The sequence below is a fragment of the Cupressus sempervirens genome, chromosome 1 (assembly GCF_028749045.1).
Source record: "Cupressus sempervirens isolate cs-2001-9-10 chromosome 1, ASM2874904v1, whole genome shotgun sequence".
Lineage (NCBI taxonomy): Eukaryota > Viridiplantae > Streptophyta > Pinopsida > Cupressales > Cupressaceae > Cupressus > Cupressus sempervirens.
In genome coordinates this window covers 608,260,111-608,280,110 of record NC_143118.1, presented here as the reverse complement: position 1 = coordinate 608,280,110, position 20,000 = coordinate 608,260,111, and the positions used below count along the sequence as shown (strand labels likewise).

Below are 20,000 nucleotides of genomic sequence, written 5' to 3'. Positions count from 1 at the left end.
CTGGCAACTGCTGCCAAACCTTTTTTCGAAATTATGCCAACTGAGTGACAAGAAAACATGATCTAAAGGAGAGTCCAGGAATAGCACCCTCGAAGGTGGGCTTCATGCCCTTCTAATTGATTCAACGTCGGCGTCCACCGTTTCAAAATTTGACATATCCATCTACCCTGACAGCGGCGTTGAATCAATGAGCTGGGTACGGGAGAGGCTCGCGGCAACCACCTCTCCCATTGTAGCCACGATAGGCTCGCAAAAAATTTTGCTAGAGCACCAAGTACCCACCTCATGGCTATAGACAAGGGCTCACCATTAGATCAACTTCGAAATCGTAGAACGGACGCGCTGTAGAATGGCAACCGCTGCCAAGTCTCTTCCATAATTGCGTCGGTCGAGTGATCGAAGAAGGTGATCTAAGAGAGGGTCCAAGCATGTAGGCATTCATTGGGGGATTCGCATCGATGGCAAAAATTTGTGCAATACCCGAGCAACACCGGACGGAGGTGCAAGACGAGGGCTCCCGTTTTAGATCGAGTTTTAAAATCACCAAGTAGACGCAGTGAGGGGCTGGCAACCGCTGCCAAACCTTTTTCCGAAATTGCGCCAGCTGAGTGACAAGAATACATGATCTAAAGGAGAGTCTAGGAATAGCACCCTCGAGGGTGGGCTTCATGCCCCTCTAATTGATCCAACGTCGGCATCCACCGTTTCAAAATCTGACATTTCCATCCGCCCTGACAGTGGCGTTGAATCAATGAGGGGGGCACGGGAGAGGCTCATGGCAACCACCTCTCCCCTTGTAGCCACGATAGGCACGCAAAAAATTTTTCTAGAGCACCAAGTACCCACCTCATGCCTAGAGACAAGGGCTCGCCATTATATACAAACTTCGAAATCGCTGAACAGAAGTGCTGTAGAATGGCAACCGCTGCCAAGTCTCTTCCGTAGTTGCGTCAGTCGAGTGATCGAAGAAGGTGATCTAAGAGAGGGTCCAAGCATAGGCATTCGTTGGGGGATTCACGCCGATGGCATAAATTTATGCAATACCCGAGCAACACCGGATGGAGGTGCTAGACGAGGGCTCCCGTTTTAGATCGAGTTTTAAAATCACCAAGTAGATGCGGTGAGGGCTGGCAACCGCTGCCAAACCTTTTTCCGAAATTGCGCCAGCTGAGTGACAAGAAAACATGATCTAAAGGAGAGTCGAGAAATAGCACCCTCGAGGGTGGGCTTCATGCCCCTCTAATTGATTCAACGTAGGCGTCCACCATTTCAAAATCCAACATATCCATCCGCCCTGATAGCGGCGTTGAATCAATGAGGGGGGCACGGGAGAGGCTCGCGGCAACCACCTCTCCCCTTGTAGCCACGATAGCCACGCAAAAAATTTTGCTAGAGCGCCAACCACCCACCTCATGGCTAGAGAAAAGGGCTCGGCATTAGATCAACTTCAAAATCGCTGAACAGACGCGCTGTAGAATGGCAACCGCTGCCAAGTCTCTTCCGTAGTTGTGTCGGTCGAGTGATCGAAGAAGGTGATCTAAGAGAGGGTCCAAGCGTAGGCATTCGTTGGGGGATTTGCGCCGATGGCATAATTTTATGCAATACTCGAGCAACACCGGACGGAGGTGCTAGACGAGGGCTCCCGTTTTAGATCGAGTTTTAAAATCACCAAGTAGACGCGGTGAGGGGCTGGCAACCACTGCCAAACCTTTTTCTAAAATTGCGCCTGCTGAGTGAGAAGAAAACATGATCTAAAGGAGAGTCGAGGAATAGCACATCCGGGGTGGGCTTCATGCCCCTCTAATTGATTCAACGTCGGCGTCCACCATTTCAAAATCTGACATATCCATCCGCCTTGACACCGGCGTTGAATCAATGAGGGGGGCACAGGAGAGGCTCGCGGCAACCACCTCTCCTACATAAGCTATTAGTGCGAGGCTCGCTCTGCATTAGAAATTAGTGAACACACTGAAATCTGCCTTAAAAATCCAAATCCTTTAAAATTCCTACCAAACAGCCATTCACGACCCAATTTTTTATGGGGTCGGCAGAGGAGCAAAAGATTTTCATCGGTTAGGAGATGTGAGTTCATGGAGCCGAGGGACGGAAATGGTCATCGAGCTCATCCGATCAACTAGATGAATTTCACCTTGAAGGGCCCCAATCAAAAAGTTGGCACAGAGGCGACCTTAGGGGGCTCCCGCATAGCAATTGGGATGTGCTTTCGTGCCCATCTTTTACAAAAACCAATGTTAGCTATGGACAAATTTGGAATCCAAGGGCTCGCATCCATCGATATCGTCGGCACTGGGTCTATATATTCAATGGCCACGGAGAGGTTCCGATAAGAGAAGCTCCCCTGCTCGGTCGCACAAACATCCCAAATTCTAGACACAAGCTCCCGCCCTTAGCATTGCTCTCTAGATCACCGCAATGAAACATTGGAATGACAACCGCTGTCAAACAACTCCCGAAATTGTGGCAATGGAGTGAGAAAGAAGAGCATCTTTGGGGAGCCGCGCATAGCAAATGGGCTGTGCTGCTACTTCATTCTGCTCTTATATAGATACAAAATCGTTGATTTCGTTTGGAATCCGAGGCTGCATTCATCCTTGCTCAAACAAGCAATGGCTCTTCTAATCGAATGGCCACGAGGAGCTTCCCATAACAAAGGCTCCCTTGTCACTCGTGATGCGCAGGCCAAATGCTAGACGACGGGTCGCCCTTCAGATCGCTGCCCAGGCAACCACCACAACGGCACCATTGGAATGACAACCGCTGCCGAACCATTCTAAAAATTTTGTGCCAAAGAAGTTGTTGCGTAGAGAATGACTCTAGGGAGAGAGCCCTCACATAATAAAATCGAGATGGCTTCACGGCCCTCCCAATAGAAACGATGCTAGTGCCAATATTCCAAAAATCCGAATAACGTGTCTTTCGTAAACACCAGCACTAATTTCTATTGGGGAGGGTCGTCGAGAAATTTTGTTATCAAAGCTCCCATTGTAGCCGCAATAGGCACACAAAAAATTGCTAGAGCCCCAAGCACCCACCTCATGGCTAGACAAGGGCTTGCCATTAGTAGATCAACTTTGAAATCGCTGAACAGACGCGCTGTGGAATGGCAACCGCTGCCAAGCCTCTTCCGTAATTGCGTCGGTCGAGTGATCGAAGAAGGTGATCTAAGAGAGAGTCCAAGGCTAGGGATTTGTTGGGGGATTCGCACCGATAGCAAAAAATTATGCAATACTCGAGCAACACAGGACGGAGGTGCTAGACGAGGGCTCCCATTTTAGATCAAGTTTTAAAATCACTGAGTAGACGCAGTGAGGGCTGGCAACCGCTGCCAAACCTTTTTCCAAAATTGTGCTAGCTGAGTTACAAGAAAACATGATCTAAAGGAGAGTCCAAGAATAGCACCCTCGAGGGTGGGCTTCATGCCCCTCTAATTGATTCAACGTCGGCGTCCACCGTTTCAAAATCCGACATTTCCATCCACCCTGACAGTTTTGTTGAATCAATGAGGGGGGCACAGGAGAGGCTCGCGGCAACCACCTCTCCCCTTGTAGCCGCGATAGGCACACAAAAAATTTTGCTAGAGTGCCAAGCACCCACCTCATGCCTAGAGACAAGGGCTCGCCATTAGATCAACTTCGAAATCACTGAACAGATGCGCTGTAGAATGGCAACCGCTGCCATGTCTCTTCCGTAGTTGCGTCGGTCGAGTGATCGAAGAAGGTGATCTAAGAGAGGGTCCAAGCATAGGCATTCGTTGGGGGATTCGCGTCGATGGCATAAATTTATGCAATACCCGAGCAACACCGGACGGAGGTGCTAGACGAGGGCTCCCGTTTTAGATCGAGTTTTAAAATCACCAGGTAGACGCGGTGAGGGCTGGCAACCGCTGCCAAACCTTTTTCCAAAATTTTGCCAGCTGAGTGACAAGAAAACATGATCTAAAGGAGAGTCGAGAAATAGCACCCTCAAGGGTGGGGCTTCATGCCCCTCTAATTGATTCAACGTCGGCGTCCACCATTTCAAAATCTGACATATCCATCCGCCCTAACAGCGGCGTTGAATCAATGAGCGGGGCACGGGAGAGGCTCGCGGCAACCACCTCTCCCCTTGTAGCCATGATAGGCACACAAAAAATTTTGCTAGAGCGCCAAGCACCCACCTCATGGCTAGAGACAAGGGCTCGCCATTAGATCAACTTCGAAATTGCTAAATAGATGTGCTGTAGAATGGCAACCGCTGCCAAGTCTCTTCCGTAGTTGTGTCGGTCGAGTGATCGAAGAAGGTGATCTAAGAGAGGGTCCAAGCGTAGGCATTCATTAGGGGATTCACACCAATGGCATAAATTTATGCAATACCCGAGCAACACCGGATGGATGTGCTAGACGAGGGCTCCCGTTTTAGATCGAGTTTTAAAATCACCAAGTAGACGCGGTGAGGGCTGGCAACCACTGGCCAAACCTTTTTTTGAAATTGCGCCAGCTGAGTGACAAGAAAACATGATCTAAAGGAGAGTCCAGGAATAGCACCCTCGAGGGTGGGCTTCATGCCCCTCTAATTGATTCAACGTCGGCGTCCACCATTTCAAAGTTCGACATATCCATCCGCCCTGACAGTGGCGTTGAATCAATGAGGGGGGCATGGGAGAGGCTCGCGGCAACCACCTCACCCCTTGTAGCCGTGACAGGCATGCAAAAAATTTTGCTAGAGTGCCAACCACCCACCTCATGGCTAGAGACAAGGGCTCGCCATTAGATCAACTTCGAAATCGCTGAACAGACGCACTGTAGAATGGCAACCATTGCCAAGTCTCTTCCGTAGTTGCGTCGGTCGAGTGATCGTAGAAGGTAATCTAAGAGAGGGTCCAAGCATAGGCATTTGTTGGGGGATTCGCGCCATTGGCATAATTTTATGCAATACCCGAGCAACACCGGACGGAGGTGCTAGGCGAGGGCTCCTATTTTAGATCGAGTTTTAAAATCACCAAGTAGATGCGGTGAGGGATGGCAACCACTGCCAAACCTTTTTCCGAAATTGCGCCAGCTGAGTGAGAAGAAAACATGATCTAAAGGAGAGTCGAGGAATACCACATCCAGGGTGGGCTTCATGCCCCTCTAATTGATTCAACGTCAGCATCCACCATTTCAAAATCCGACATATCCATCCGCCTTGACACCGGCGTTGAATCAATGAGAGGGGCACGGGAGAGGCTCGCGACAACCACCTCTCCTATATAAGCTATTAGTGCGAGGCTCGCTCTGCATTAGAAATTAGTGAACACACCGACATCCGCCTTAAAAATCCAAATCCTTTAAAATTCCTACCAAACAGCCATTCACGACCCAATTTTTTATGAGGTCGACAGAGGAGCAAAAGATTGTCGTCGGTTAGGAGATGTGAGTTCATGGAGCCGAGGGATTGAAATGGTCATCGAGCTCATCCGATCAACTGGATGAATTTCACCTTGAAGGGGCCCAATCCAAAAGTTCCGGAGGTCATCTCTTGGAACTCTCGAGAACAAGGCCCATCATACATGCAAACTCTGCTACTATGCAAACATAGGTTCCAATTAAAGAGAAATTGCAAGGCCGTCACAATGGCCCGAGGCCAATGGCTCCGACTAAGTCAATTTTCTCTTGCAATCACCATGCCGCCGTTCACAAAGAGATCTCCCCATCCACTTGTGACGCGACGCACAGTCCAAGTGCTAGACGCGAGCTCGCCCTTGAAAGAAAGACCACTTTCCAAGACATCCCCCAAGACATCCACCATTCACTTGTGACGCGACGCACAACCCAAGTGCTAGACGCGAGCTCGCCCTTGAAAGAAAGACCACTTTCCAAGACATCCCCTGATGACACATTGGAACGACAACCGCTGTCAAACCATTCCCAATGTTGTGCCGATCGAGTTGGCACAAAAGTGACCTTAGGGAGCTCCCGCGTAGCAATCGGGATGTGCTTTCATACCCATCTCTCACAAAAACCAATCTTAGCTGTGAAAAAATTTCGCCGCAATGACACTATTGGAACGATGATCGCTGTCGAACAACTCCCAAATTTGTGCCCCGATGGAGTGAGAAAGAATAGCAACTTTGGGGAGCCGCGCATCGCAAACGGGCTGCTGCTTCATTCCGCTCTTATATATAGATCCGGTGTCATTGATTTCATTTGGAATCTGAGGCTGCATTCATCCTTGCTCACACAAGCAATGGCTCTTCTCATCGAATGGCCACGGGGAGCTTCCGATCACAAAGGCTCCCTTGTCACGCGTGACTTGCAGCCCAACTGCTTTCCAAAATTGCGCAAGCTGAGTGACAAGAAAACATGATCTAAAGGAGAGTCGAGGAATAGCACCTCGAGGGTGGGCTTCATGCCCCTCCAATTGATTCAACATCGACGTCCACTGTTTCAAAATCTGACATTTCCATCTGCCTCGACACCGCCGTTGAATCAATGAGAGGGGCACAGGAGAGGTTCGCGGTAACAACCTCTCCTATATAAGCTATTAGTGCGAGGCTTGCTCTGCATTAGAATTTAGCAAACATGCTGACATCCGCCATAAAAATCCAAATCGTTGAAAATTCTGACCAAACAGCCATCCACGACCCAATTTATTATGAGGTCGTCTAACGAGCAAAAGATTGTCGTCGGTTAGGAGATGTGAATTCATGGAGCCAAGGGACTGAAATGGTCATCGAGCTCATCCGATCAACTGGATGAATTTCACCTTGAAGGGGCCCAATCCAAAAGTTTCGGAGGTCATCTCCTGGAACTCTTGAGAACAAGGCCCATCTTACATGCAAACTCTGCTACTGCGCAAACATAGGTTGCAATTAAAGAGAAATTGCGAGGCCGTCACAATGGCCCGGGGCCAATGGCTCTGACTAAGTCAATTTTCTCTTGCAATCACCATGCCACCGTTCACAGAGAGATCTCCCCATCCACTTGTGACGCGATGCACAGTCCAAGTGCTAGACGCGAGCTCGCCCTTGAAAGGCCAGGCCACTTTCCAAGACATCCCTCGATGACACATTAGAACGACAACCGCTGTCAAACCATTCCCAATCTTGTGCCAATTGAGTTGGCATAGAGGCGACCTTAGGGAGCTCCCGCGTAGCAATCGGGATGTGCTTTCATACCCATCTCTCACAAAAACCAATCTTAGCTGTGAACAAATTTCGCCGCAATGACACCATTGGAACGACGACCGCTGTCGAACAACTCCCGAATTTGTGCCCCGATGGAGTGAGAAAGAATAGCAACTTTGGGGAGCCGCGCATCGCAAACGGGCTGCTGCTTCATTCCGCTCTTATATATAGATCCGATGGCGTTGATTTCATTTGGAATCCGAGGCTGCATTCATCCTTGCTCACACAAGCAATGGCTCTTCTCATCGAATGGCCACGGGGAGCTTCCGATCACAAAGGCTCCCTTGTCACTCGTGACGTACAGCCCAACTGCTTTCCGAAATTGTGCCAACTGAGTGACAAGAAAACATGATCTAAAGGAGAGTCGAGGAATAGCACCTTGAGGATGGGCTTCATGCCCCTCCAATTGATTCAACGTCGGCGTCCACTATTTCAAAATCCGACATTTCCATCCGCCTTGACACCGCCGTTGAATCAATGAGAGGGGCACGGGAGAGGTTCGCGGCAACAACCTCTCCTATATAAGCTATTAGTGTGAGGCTCGATCTGCATTAGAAATTAGCGAACACGCCGACATCCGCCATAAAAATCCAAATCGTTGAAAATTCTGACCAAACAGCCATCCACGACCCAATTTATTATGAGGTCATCTAAGGAGCAAAAGATTGTCGTCGGTTAGGAGATGTGAATTCATGGAGCCAAGGGACTAAAATGGTCATCGAGCTCATCTGATCAACTGGATGAATTTCACCTTGAAGGGGCCCAATCCAAAAGTTCTGGAGGTCATCTCCTGGAACTCTCAAGAACAAGGACCATCTTACTTGCAAACTCTGCTACTACGCAAACATAGGTTGCAATTAAAGAGAAATTGCCAGGCCATCACAGTAGCCCAAGGCCGACTAAGTCAATTTTCTCTTGCAATCACCATGCTGCCGTTCACAGAGAGATCTCCCCATTCACTTGCGACGTGACGCACAATCCAAGTGATAGATGCGAGCTCGCCCTTGAAAGGCCAGGCCACTTTCCAAGACATCCACCGATGACACATTGGAATGACAACCGCTGTCGAACCATTCCCAATGTTGTGCCGATCGAGTTGGCATAGAGGCGACCTTAGGGAGCTCCCGCATAGCAATCGGGATGTGCTTTCGTACCCATCTCTCACAAAAACCAATCTTAGCTGTGAACAAATTTAGAATCCAAGGCTCGTATCCATCGATATCGTCAGCACTGGGTCTATATATTCAAAGGCCACGGAGAGGTTCCGATAAGAGAAGCTCCCCTGCTCGCTTGCACAAACATCCCAAATGCTAGACACAAGCTCCCACCCTTAGCATCGCTCTCTAGATCGCCGCAATGACACATTGGAATGACAACCGCTGTCGAACAACTCCCAAATTTGTGCCGATGGAGTGAGAAACAAGAGCCAAATCGGGTCGGCCAGCATGGCTCGGCCACCATTTTTCGCCGAGAGCTTTCGATATTAAAGCTCCCATGTAGCCGCGATAAGTACACCATGACAAATTGCTAGAGCGTCAAGCACCCATAGCAAATTGCCATTATACCAAGCAACGCCGGAGTGCTAGACAAGGGCTCACATTTCGATCAAGTTTTAAAACCACCAAAAACACATGCCATGGATCGACAACCGCTGCCTCACCTTTTCCAAAATTGAGTCATCGGAAAACATGATCTAAAGGAGAGTCGAGGAAAAGCACTAAGATCGCTTCATGCCCCTTTCATTCATTCAACATCAGCATACACCGTTTGAAAACCCAACAATCCAATCCACCTAGACACCAATGTTGAATGAATGAAAGGGGCACGGGAGAGGCTCGCGGCAACAACCTCTCCTATATAAGCTATTAGTGCGAGGCTTGCTCTACATTAGAAATCTGCGATAGCGCGGACAACTCCCTTAAAAATCCAATTCAATGAAAAATGTGACCAAACAGCCATCCACGACACCATTTTTGGAGCTCGCCCAGATCGGCTCGGCCAGAATGGCTCGCCCAGATCGGCTCGGCCAGCATGGCTCGCCCAGATCAGATCGGCCAGCATGGTGACTTTGCTGACTTGGTGAGAGTACTTCGGACTATCAAGAACAAAGGCCAATCTAACATGCAAACTCTGCTACTGCGCAAACATAGGTTGCAATTATAGAGAAATTGCAAGGCCGTCACAATGGCTCGAGGCCAATGCTCCGACTACTAAGTCAATTTTCTCTTGCAATCGCCATGCCGCCGTTCACAGAGAGATCTCCCCAATCACTTGTGATGACGCACAATCCAAGTGCTAGACGCGAGCTCGCCCTTGAAAGGCCGCATTCCAAGACATCCCGATGACACATTGGAACGACAATCGCTGTCGAACCATTCCCAATGTTGTGCCGATCGAGTTGGCACAGAGGCGATCTTAGGGAACTCCCGCGTATCGATCAGGAAGTGCTTTCGTAACCATCTCTCACAAAAACCAATGTTAGCTGAATAATTTTAGAATCCAAGGCTCGTATCCATCGATATCGTCGGCACTGGGTCTATATTCTAAGGCCACGGAGAGGTTCCGATAAGAGAAGCTCCCCTGCTCGCTTGCACAAACTTCCCCAAATGCTAGATGCAAGCTCCCACCCTTAGCATCACTCTCCAGATCATCGGAATGACACATTGGAACGACAACCGCTATTGAACAACTCCTGAATTTGTGCCGATGGAGTGAGAAAGAAGAGCCAGATCGGGTCGATGAAAATGGCTAAGCCAGATCGGGTCGGCCAGCATGGCTCGGCCACCATTTTTCGCCGAGAGCTTTCGATAATAAAGCTCCCATGTAGCCGCGACAATTATACCATGACAAATTGCTAGAGCGCCGAGCACCCATAGCAAATTGCCATTATACCAAGCAACGCCGGAGTGCTAGACAAGGGCTCATGTTTAGATCAAGTTTTAAAATCACCAAAAACACACGCCATGGATCGGCAACCACTGCCTCACCTTTTCCAAAATTGAGTCATCGGAAAACATGATCTAAAGGAGAGCCGAGGAAAAGCACTGAGATCGCTTCATGCCCCTTTCATTCATTCAACATCGGCATACACCGTTTGAAAACCCAACAATCCGATCCGCGTAGACACCAATGTTGAATGAATGAAAGGGGCACGGGAGAGGCTCGCGGCAACAACCTCTCCTATATAAGCTATTAGTGCGAGGCTTGCTCTGCATTAGAAATCTGCGATAGCGCAGACAACTCCCGTAAAAATCCAATTCAATGAAAAATGTGACCAAACAGCCATCCACGACACCGTTTTTGGAGCTCGCCCAGATCGGCTCGGCCAGAATGGCTCGCCCAGATCGGGTTGGCCAGCATGGTGACTTGGTGACTCGGTGAGAGTACTTGGAATCGTCAAGAACAAAGGCCAATCTTACATGCAAACTCTGCTACTGTGAAAACATAGGTTGCAATTATAGAGAAATTGCAAGGCCGTCACAATGGCCCGAGGCCAACGCTCCGACTACTAAGTAAATTTTCTCTTGCAATCGCCATGCTGTCGTTCACAAAGAGATCTCCCCATTCACTTGTGACGACGCACAATCCAAGTGCTAGATGCGAGCTCGCCCTTGAAAGGCCGCGTTCTAAGACATCCTGATGACACTTTGGAACGACAACCGCTATCGAACCATTCCCAATGTTGTGCCGATCGAGTTGGCACAGAGGCGACCAAACAGCCATCCACGACACCGTTTTTGGAGCTCGGCCAGATCGGCTCTGCCAGAATGGCTCGCCCAAATCGGCTCGGCCAGCATGGCTCGGCCAGAATGGCTCAGCTAGCATGGCTCAGCCAGAATGGCTCGCCCAGATCGGCTCGGCCAGCATGGCTCGGCCAGAATGGCTCGGCCAGAATGGCTCGCCCAGATCGGCTCGGCCAGCATGGCTCGGCCAAAACGGCTCGACCAGCATGGCTTGGCCAGAACGGCTCGCCCAGATCGCCTCAGCCAGCATGGCTCGGCCAGAACGGCTCGCCCAGATCAGCTCGGCCAGCATGGCTCGGCCAGAACGGCTCGGCTAGCATGGCCCGGCCAGCATGGCTCGGCCAGAACGGGTCGCCCAGATCAGTTCGGCCAGAATGGCTCGCCTAGATCGGCTCGGCCAGCATGGCTCAGCCAGAATGGCTCGGCCGAATTGGGATGATGACTTGATGAACGGACTTAAAGAGTCGGCTTGGCGGGGTGACTTGATGAAAGGACTTAAAAAGTCGACTTGGTGGGGTGACTCGATGAACGAACTTAGAGGGTCGACTTTGCAGGGTGACTTGATGAACGGACCTAAAGAGTTGACTTGGTGAGAATACTCGGTGGGGTGACCTGATGAACAGACTTAGAGAGTCAACTTGGTGAGAGTCCTTGGTGGGCTGACCTGGTTGGGTGACTTCGTGAACTGACTTAAAGAGTCGACTTGGTGGGAGTACTTGGTGGGGTGACTTGATGAACGGACTTAAAGGGTCGACTTGGCAAGGTGACTTGATGAACGGTCCTAAAGAGTTGACTTGGTGAGAGTACTTGGTGTGGTGACTTGATGAAAAGACTTAAAGAGTTGAATTGGTGAGAGTACTTGGTGGGGTGACTTGATGAACGCACTTGAAGGGTCGACTTGGTGGGGTGACTTTATGAACGGACCTAAAGAGTTGACGTGGTGAGAGTGCTTGGTGGGGTGACTTGATGAACATAGTTAAAGAGTCGACTTGGTGAGATTAGTTGGTCGGGTGACTTGATGAACGCACTCGAAGAATCAACTTGGTTAGAGTACTTGGTGGGGTGACTTGATGAACGGACTTAAAGATTCAACTTGGTTGGCCGACCTGGCGGGGTGACTTGATGAACGGACTTAGAGAGTCGACTTGGTGAGAGTACTTGGTGACTTGGTGGGCCGACCTGGCCAGGTGACTTGATGAACAAACTTAAAGAGTCGACTTGGCGAGAGTACTCGGTGGGCTGACCTGGTCACGTGACTTGATGAACGGACTTAAAGATTCGACTTGGTGGGCTGACCTGGCGGGGTGACTTGATGAACAGACTTAAAGAGTCGACTTGGTGGGTCAAACTAGCGGGGTGACTCGGTGAGAGTACTTGGTGGGCTGACCTGGCAGGGTGACTTAATGAACGAACTTAGAGAGTCGACTTTGTGAGAGTACTTGGTGGGTCGAACTGGCAGGGTGACTTGATGAACGAACTTAAAGAGTTGACCTAGTGAGAGAACTTGGTGGGCCGAGCTGGCGGGGTGAATTGATGAACGAACCTAAAGAGTCGACTCTATGAGAGTACTTGGTGGGCCGACCTGGCGGGGTGAGTTGATGACCGAACTTAAAGGGTCGACTTGGTGAGAGTACTTGGTGGGCCGACCTGGCGGGGCGACTTGATGAACGAACTTAAAGAGTCGACTTGGTGAGAGTACTCAGTGGAGTGACCTCATGAACAAACCTAAAGAGTTGACCTGGTGAGAGTACTTGGTGGGCCGACCTGGCGGGTGACTTGGTGAGCAAACTTAAAGAGTCGACTTGGTGAGAGTAGTTGGTGGGCTGACCTGGCGGGGTGACTTGATGAATGAACTTAGAGAGTTGACCTGGTGGGCCGAATTGGCAGAGTGACTTCATGAACGAACTTAAAGAGTCCACTTGGTGGGCCAACCTGGCGGGGTGACTTGATGAACGAACTTAAAGAGTTGACTTGGTGAGAGTAATTTGTGGGCTGACCTGGTGGGGTGACTTGATGAATGAACTTAAAGAGTCGACTTGGTGGGGTGACTTGAAGAACCCACTTGAAGGGTCGACTTGGTGGGGTGACTCTATGAACGGACCTAAAGAGTTGACTTGGTGAGAGTACTTGGTGGGGTGACTCGATGAAAGGACTTAAAGAGTCGACTTGGTGAGAGTACTTGGTGGCTCGACTTTATGAGCAGACTTAAAGAGTCCACTTGGCAAGAGTGGGCCTAACAGGGCGATGTGGTGAGTGGGCCTAATGGGGCGAGTTGGTGGGGCGACTTGGCGAGTGGTATTAGAGAGCCGACGTGGTGAGGCAACTCGGCGAGTTGGTTCATTGAGATGACATGGTGAGCTGACTTGGCGAGTTGACCTGGCGAGCGAACTTAAAGAGTCGACTTGGTAACGTACTCAAGTCGACTTGGTGAGGCGACTTGGTGAGCGGGCTCAAAGAGTCAACATGGTGAGGCGACTCATGGTGAGGAGCTATCCTTGAGGCAACTTGGTGGGCCTACTTGATTAGTTGACTTGGTGAGCCGACCTGACAAGCTGACACGGTGAGCGGGCTTAAAGAGGCAACAACTTGGTGGGGTAACTCGGCAAGCCAACTTATCGAGGCAAGATGGTGAGTCGACTTGGTGAGCTAACTTGGTGAGCGCACTTAAAGAGTCAACTTCGTGAGGTGACTCAGCGAGTTAGCCCGCTGATGCGACTTGGGCGGGCCGACCTGGTGAACGAACTTAAAGAGGCGACTTGGTCGGGCTGACTTGGTGAGTGAACTTAAAGAGTTGACTTGGCAACGTACTTGAACAACCGACTTGGTGAGCTGACATGGTGAGTGGGCTTAGAGAAGCAACTCGGCGGGGCGAGTTGATGAACGGACTTAAAGGGTCGACTTGGCGGGGTGACTTGATGAACGGACCTAAAGAGTTGACTTGGTGAGAGTACTTGGCGGGGTGAACTGATGAACGGACTTAAAGAGTCGACTTGGTGGGAGTACTTGGTGGGCCGACTTGATGAATGGACTTATAGAGTCGACTTGGTGAGAGTAGTTGTTCTGGTGACTTGATGAATGGACTTAAAGAGTCGGCTTGGCGGGGTGACTTGATGAAAGGACTTAAAGAGTCGACTTGGTGGGGTGACTCGATGAACAAACTTAGAGGGTCGACTTTGCGGGGTGACTTGATGAACGGACCTAAAGAGTTGACTTGGTGAGAGTACTCGGTGGGGTGACCTGATGAACAGACTTAGAGAGTCAACTTGGTGAGAGTCCTTGGTGGGCTGACCTGGTTGGGTGACTTCGTGAACTGACTTAAAGAGTCGACTTGGTGCGAGTACTTGGTGGGGTGACTTGATGAACAGACTTCAAGGGTCGACTTGGTGAGGTGACTTGATGAACGGTCCTAAAGAGTTGACTTGGTGAGAGTACTTGGTGTGGTGAATTGATGAAAAGACTTAAAGAGTTGAATTGGTGAGGGTACTTGGTGGGGTGACTTGATGAATACACTTGAAGGGTCGACTTGGTGGGGTGACTTTATGAACGGACCTAAAGAGTTGACGTGGTGAGAGTGCTTGGTGGGGTGACTTGATGAACATAGTTAAAGAGTCGACTTGGTGAGAGTAGTTGGTCGGGTGACTTGATGAATGCACTCAAATAATCGACTTGGTTAGAGTACTTGGTGGGGTGACTTGATGAACGGACTTAAAGATTCGACTTGGTGGGCCGACCTGGTGGGGTGACTTGATGAACGGACTTAGAGAGTCGACTTGGTGAGAGTACTTGGTGACTTGGTGGGCCGACCTAGCCGGGTGACTTGATGAACAAACTTAAAGAGTCGACTTGGCGAGAGTACTCGGTGGGCTGACCTGGTCACGTGACTTGATGAACGGACTTAAAGATTTGACTTGGTGGTCCGACCTGGTGGGGTGACTTGATGAACGGACTTAGAGAGTCAACTTGGTGAGTCGAACTAGCGGGGTGACTTGGTGAGAGTACTTGGTGGGCTGACCTGGCAGGGTGACTTGATGAACGAACTTAGAGAGTCGACTTTGTGAGAGTACTTGGTGGGTCAAACTGGCGGGGTGACTTGATGAACGAACTAAAAGAGTTGACCTGGTGAGAGAACTTGGTGGGCCAAGCTGGCGGGGTGAATTGATGAACGAAACTAAAGAGTCGACTCTGTGAGAGTACTTGGTGGGCCGACCTGGCGGGGTGAGTTGATGACCGAACTTAAAGGGTCGACTTGGTGAGAGTACTTGGTGGGCCGACCTAGCGGGGTGACTTGATGAACGAACTTAAAGAGTCAACTTGGTGAGAGTACTCGGTGGGGTGACCTAATGAACAAACCTAAAGAGTCGACCTGGTGAGAGTACTTGGTGGGCCGACCTGGCGGGGTGACTTGGTGAGCAAACTTAAAGAGTCGACTTGGTGAGAGTAGTTGGTGGGCTGACCTAGCGGGGTGACTTGATGAATGAACTTAGAGAGTCGACCTGGTGGGCCGACTTGGCAGAGTGACTTCATGAACGAACTTAAAGAGTCCACTTGGTGGGCTGACCTGGCGGGGTGACTTGATGAACGAACTTAAAGAGTCGACTTGGTGAGAGTACTCGGTGGGGTGACCTGATGAACAGACTTAGAGAGTTGACTTGGTGAGAGTCCTTGGTGGGCCGACCTGGTTGGGTGACTTCATGAACTAACTTAAAGAGTCGACTTGGTGGGAGTACTTGGTGGGGTGACTTGATGAACGGACTTCAAGGGTCGACTTGGCGAGGTGACTTGATGAACGGTCCTAAAGAGTTAACTTGGTGAGAGTACTTGGTGTGGTGACTTGATGAAAAGACTTAAAGAGTCGAATTGGTAAGAGTACTTGGTGGGGTGACTTGATGAACGCACTTGAAGGGTCGACTTGGTGGGGTGACTTTATGAACGGACCTAAAGAGTTGACGTGGTGAGAGTGCTTGGTGGGGTGACTTGATGAACATAGTTAAAGAGTTGACTTGGTGAGAGTAGTTGGTCGGGTGACTTGATGAATGCACTCGAAGAATCGACTTGGTTAGAGTACTTGGTGGGGTGACTTGATGAACAGACTTAAAGATTCGACTTGGTGGGCCGACCTGGCGGGGTGACTTGATGAACGAACTTAGAGAGTCGACTTGGTGAGAGTACTTGGTGACTTGGTGGGCCGACCTGGCCGGGTGACTTGATGAACAAACTTAAAGAGTCGACTTGGCGAGAGTACTCGGTGGGCTGACCTGGTCACGTGACTTGATGAATGGACTTAAAGATTTGACTTGGTGGGCCGACCTGGCGGGGTGACTTGATGAACAGACTTAGAGAGTCGACTTGGTGGGTCGAACTAGCGGGGTGACTTGGTGAGAGTACTTGGTGGGCTGACCTGGTAGGGTGACTTGATGAACGAACTTAGAGAGTCGACTTTGTGAGAGTACTTGGTGGGCTGAACTGGCGGGGTGACTTGATGAACGAACTTAAAGAGTCGACCTGGTGAGAGAACTTGGTGGGCCGAGCTAGCGGGGTGAATTGATGAACAAACCTAAAGAGTCGACTCTATGAGAGTACTTGGTGGGCCAACCTGGCGGGGTGAGTTGATGACCGAACTTAAAGGGTCGACTTGGTGAGAGTACTTGGTGGGCCGACCTGGCAGGGCGACTTGATGAACGAACTTAAAGAGTCGACTTGGTGAGAGTACTCAGTGGGGTGACCTAATGAACAAACCTAAAGAGTCGACCTGGTGAGAGTACTTGGTGGGCCAACCTGGCGGGGTGACTTGGTGAGCAAACTTAAAGAGTCAACTTGGTGAGAGTAGTTGGTGGGCTGACCTGGCGGGGTGACTTGATGAACGAACTTAGAGAGTCGACCTGGTGGGCCGACTTGGCAGAGTGACTTCATGAACGAACTTAAAGAGTCCACTTGGTGGGCCGACCTGGTGGGGTGACTTGATGAACGAACTTAAAGAGTCAACTTGGTGAGAGTAATTTGTGGGCTGACCTGGCGGGGTGACTTGATGAATGAACTTAAAGAGTCGACTTGGTGGGGTGACTTGATGAACGCACTTGAAGGGTCGACTTGGTGGGGTGACTCTATGAATAGACCTAAAGAGTTGACTTGGTGAGAGTACTTGGTGGGGTGACTCGATGAAAGGACTTAAAGAGTCGACTTGGTGAGAGTACTTGGTGGCTTGACTTTATGAGCAGACTTAAAGAGTCCACTTGGTGAGAGTGGGCCTAACAGGACGATGTGGTGAGTGGGCCTAACGGGGCGAGTTGGTGGGGCGACTTGGCGAGTGGTATTAGAGAGCCGACGTGGTGAGGCGACTCAGCGAGTTGGTTCATTGAGATGACATGGTGAGCTTACTTGGTGAGTCGACCTGGCGAGCGAACTTAAAGAGTCGACTTGGTGAGGCGACCTGGCGAGCGGGCTCAAAGAGTCAACATGGTGAGTTGACTCATTGAGTCAACATGGTGAGGCGACTCATGGTGAGGAGCTATCCTTGAGGCAACTTGGTGGGCCTACTTGATTAGTCGACTTAGTGAGTCGACCTGACGAGCTGACATGGTGAGCGGGCTTAAAGAGGCGATGACTTGGTGGGGTAACTCGGCAAGCCAACTTATCGAGGTGAGATGGTGAGTCAACTTGGTGAGCTGAATTGATGAGCGCACTTAAAGAGTCAACTTCGTGAGGTGACTCGGCAAGATAGCCCGCTGATGCGACTTGGGCGGGCCGACCTGGCGAATGAACTTAAAGAGGCAACTTGGGCAGGCTGACCTGGTGAGCGAACTTAAAGAGTTGACTTGGCAACATACTTGAACAACCAACTTGGTGAGCTGACATGGTGAGTGGGCTTAGAGAAGCAACTCGGCAGGGCGACTTGGCGAGCACACCTGCTGGGGCAAGGTGGTAAAATGACTAGGTGATTCGACTTGGTGAGCTGACTTAGGGAACTGACTTGGTGAGCAAAATTAAGGGGTCTACTTGGTGAGGCAACCTGAATAGTCGACTCGGTGAGGTGACTTGGGGAGCCGACATGGTGAGCGGTCTTAAAGAAGAGGCGACCTGGTGGGGCAACCTGGTGAGGCGAGACGGTAAGTCATCTTGGTGAGCTAGCTTGACGAGCTGTGAGTGGACTTAAAGAGTCAATTCTTGATTTGGCGAGGACCACATGGTTAGATGACTTGGTGAGCCGACCTGGCTAGCAAAATTGGCAAGCAAACTTATAGAATCGACTTGCTGTCCCCAGCCAGGATCGCACGCCTGGGTCAACCCAACTTGGGTCACCTGACTAGGTCAACCCATCTCCGTCACCCCAGCCTCGGGTGACCCGACTGGGTCGCCAGAGTGGGTCGACGAGGGGAAAAAAAAAAAAACAAAAAAAATCATGGGAGGCCCTGTAAAGCGAAAAGCGCTAAATTTTGGGCATTACAAAAAAAAAAAAAAAAACAAGTTACCTGCTTTTGGATCACGCACAAGTTTCAGTTCACGTATTGCCGAGCCGACTCGAGGCGTTACGCCTAGCTAGCCAAATTCAAGGTAGGGTAGCCGAAACAATCCGATTTGAGAATTTTCTTTATAAAAAGAGATCATGATAGGCCTCGTAAGGCAAAAAAGAATGAAATTTTGGGAGTTCAAAAAAAACGTTACCCGGTTTTGGATCGTGCACAGGGCTCGGGTCACGTAGCATCGAGGTGCCCTTGGTGACATGATTCGAGCGAAAAGTCAATGGTGGCATGAGTCGTGCAAAAACATTGGAGGCCACTAAGGCTCGAGGAGCTTCGAGTCGAGGTTGCCGAGGTGGGTCGGGTTGAAAACTTTGGGCGTTAACCAAAAAGAAAAAGTTAACTGCTTTTGGATCATGTACACGGCTCGGGGCACTTAGAATCAAGTCGAGCACGGTGACATGAGTCATGCGAAAAATTTGGAGATGACTCGAGTCGGGGCATCTGACTCTATTCGAGTTCAAAACTTTGGGACTTGACAAAAAAAAGAAAAAAGAAAAAGTTACCCAGTTTTGGATCACGTAAGTGACTCGGGCCACTCAGAATCAAGGTGAGTGCGATTACATGAGTCGAGCAAAAAAAAAAATGGAGGCAGTTAAGGCTCGAGGCAATTCGAGTAGGGGTAGCTGAGTCGATTCGAAAACTTTGGTCATTAGCCAGAAAAAGAGTTAATCTCTTTTGGATCACGTACATGACTTGGGGTGCATAGAATCAAGTCAAGCACGGTGACATGAGTGGTTCAAAAAAATTGCAAGCGATTAAGGCTCGAGGCGATTTGAGTTGGGGTTGCTGACACGATTTGGGTTGAAATCTTTGGGTGTTAACGAAAGAAGGAAGAAGTTAACCGCTTTTGGATCACGTACATGACTCGGGGCATCAATTCGAGCATGGTGACATGAGTCCTGCGAAAAAACTGGAGGCGGTTAAGGCTCGAGGCGATACGAGTCGGGGTCGCCGACACAATTTGGGTTGAAAACTTTGGGCGTTAAACCAAAAAAAGAGTTGACCGCCTTTGGATCATGCACATGACTCGACACACTTAGAATCATGTCGAGCATGGTGACATGAGTCGTGCAAAAAAATTGGAGGCGGTTAAGGCTCGACGCGATTCGAGTCGGGGTTCGGGTAATTGGGGCAATTCGTGTCGGGGTTGTGGACACGGTTCGAGTTGAAAACTTTGGGCATTAACCCCCAAAAAAAAAAGGGTTGACCTCTTTTGGACCACGTACATGACTCGGGGCACTTAGAATCAAGTCGAGCACGGTGACATGGGTTGTGCAAAAAATTCGGAGGCAATTCGAGTCGGGGTTGCCAACTCGATTTGAGTTCAAAACTTTGGGCGTTAACCAAAAAAATAAGTTGACCGATTTTGGATCACGTACATGAGTCGTCTACCCTCGCTAAAATTACAAAACCCGGTGACCCGCCTGGAATTTGCAGTCGAAAGGTTTTTCTGCCCTCACGAAAATTTACAAACCCCACCCGCTCAAAATTTGGACTTGGAAGTCTTTTCTGCCCTCACGGAGTTTACAAACCCCACCCGCTCGGAATTTGGCACTTGGAAATTACGAAACCCTG

At 50.0% G+C, this 20,000-nt stretch overlaps 1 long non-coding RNA gene across 2 annotated transcripts in view; it reads left to right on the top strand.

Moving 5' to 3' along the window:
* The window catches only part of LOC149579069 (uncharacterized), a 131,357-nt gene that overhangs the window by 32,325 nt on the left and 79,032 nt on the right, over positions 1-20,000 (top strand). The window lies entirely within an intron of this gene.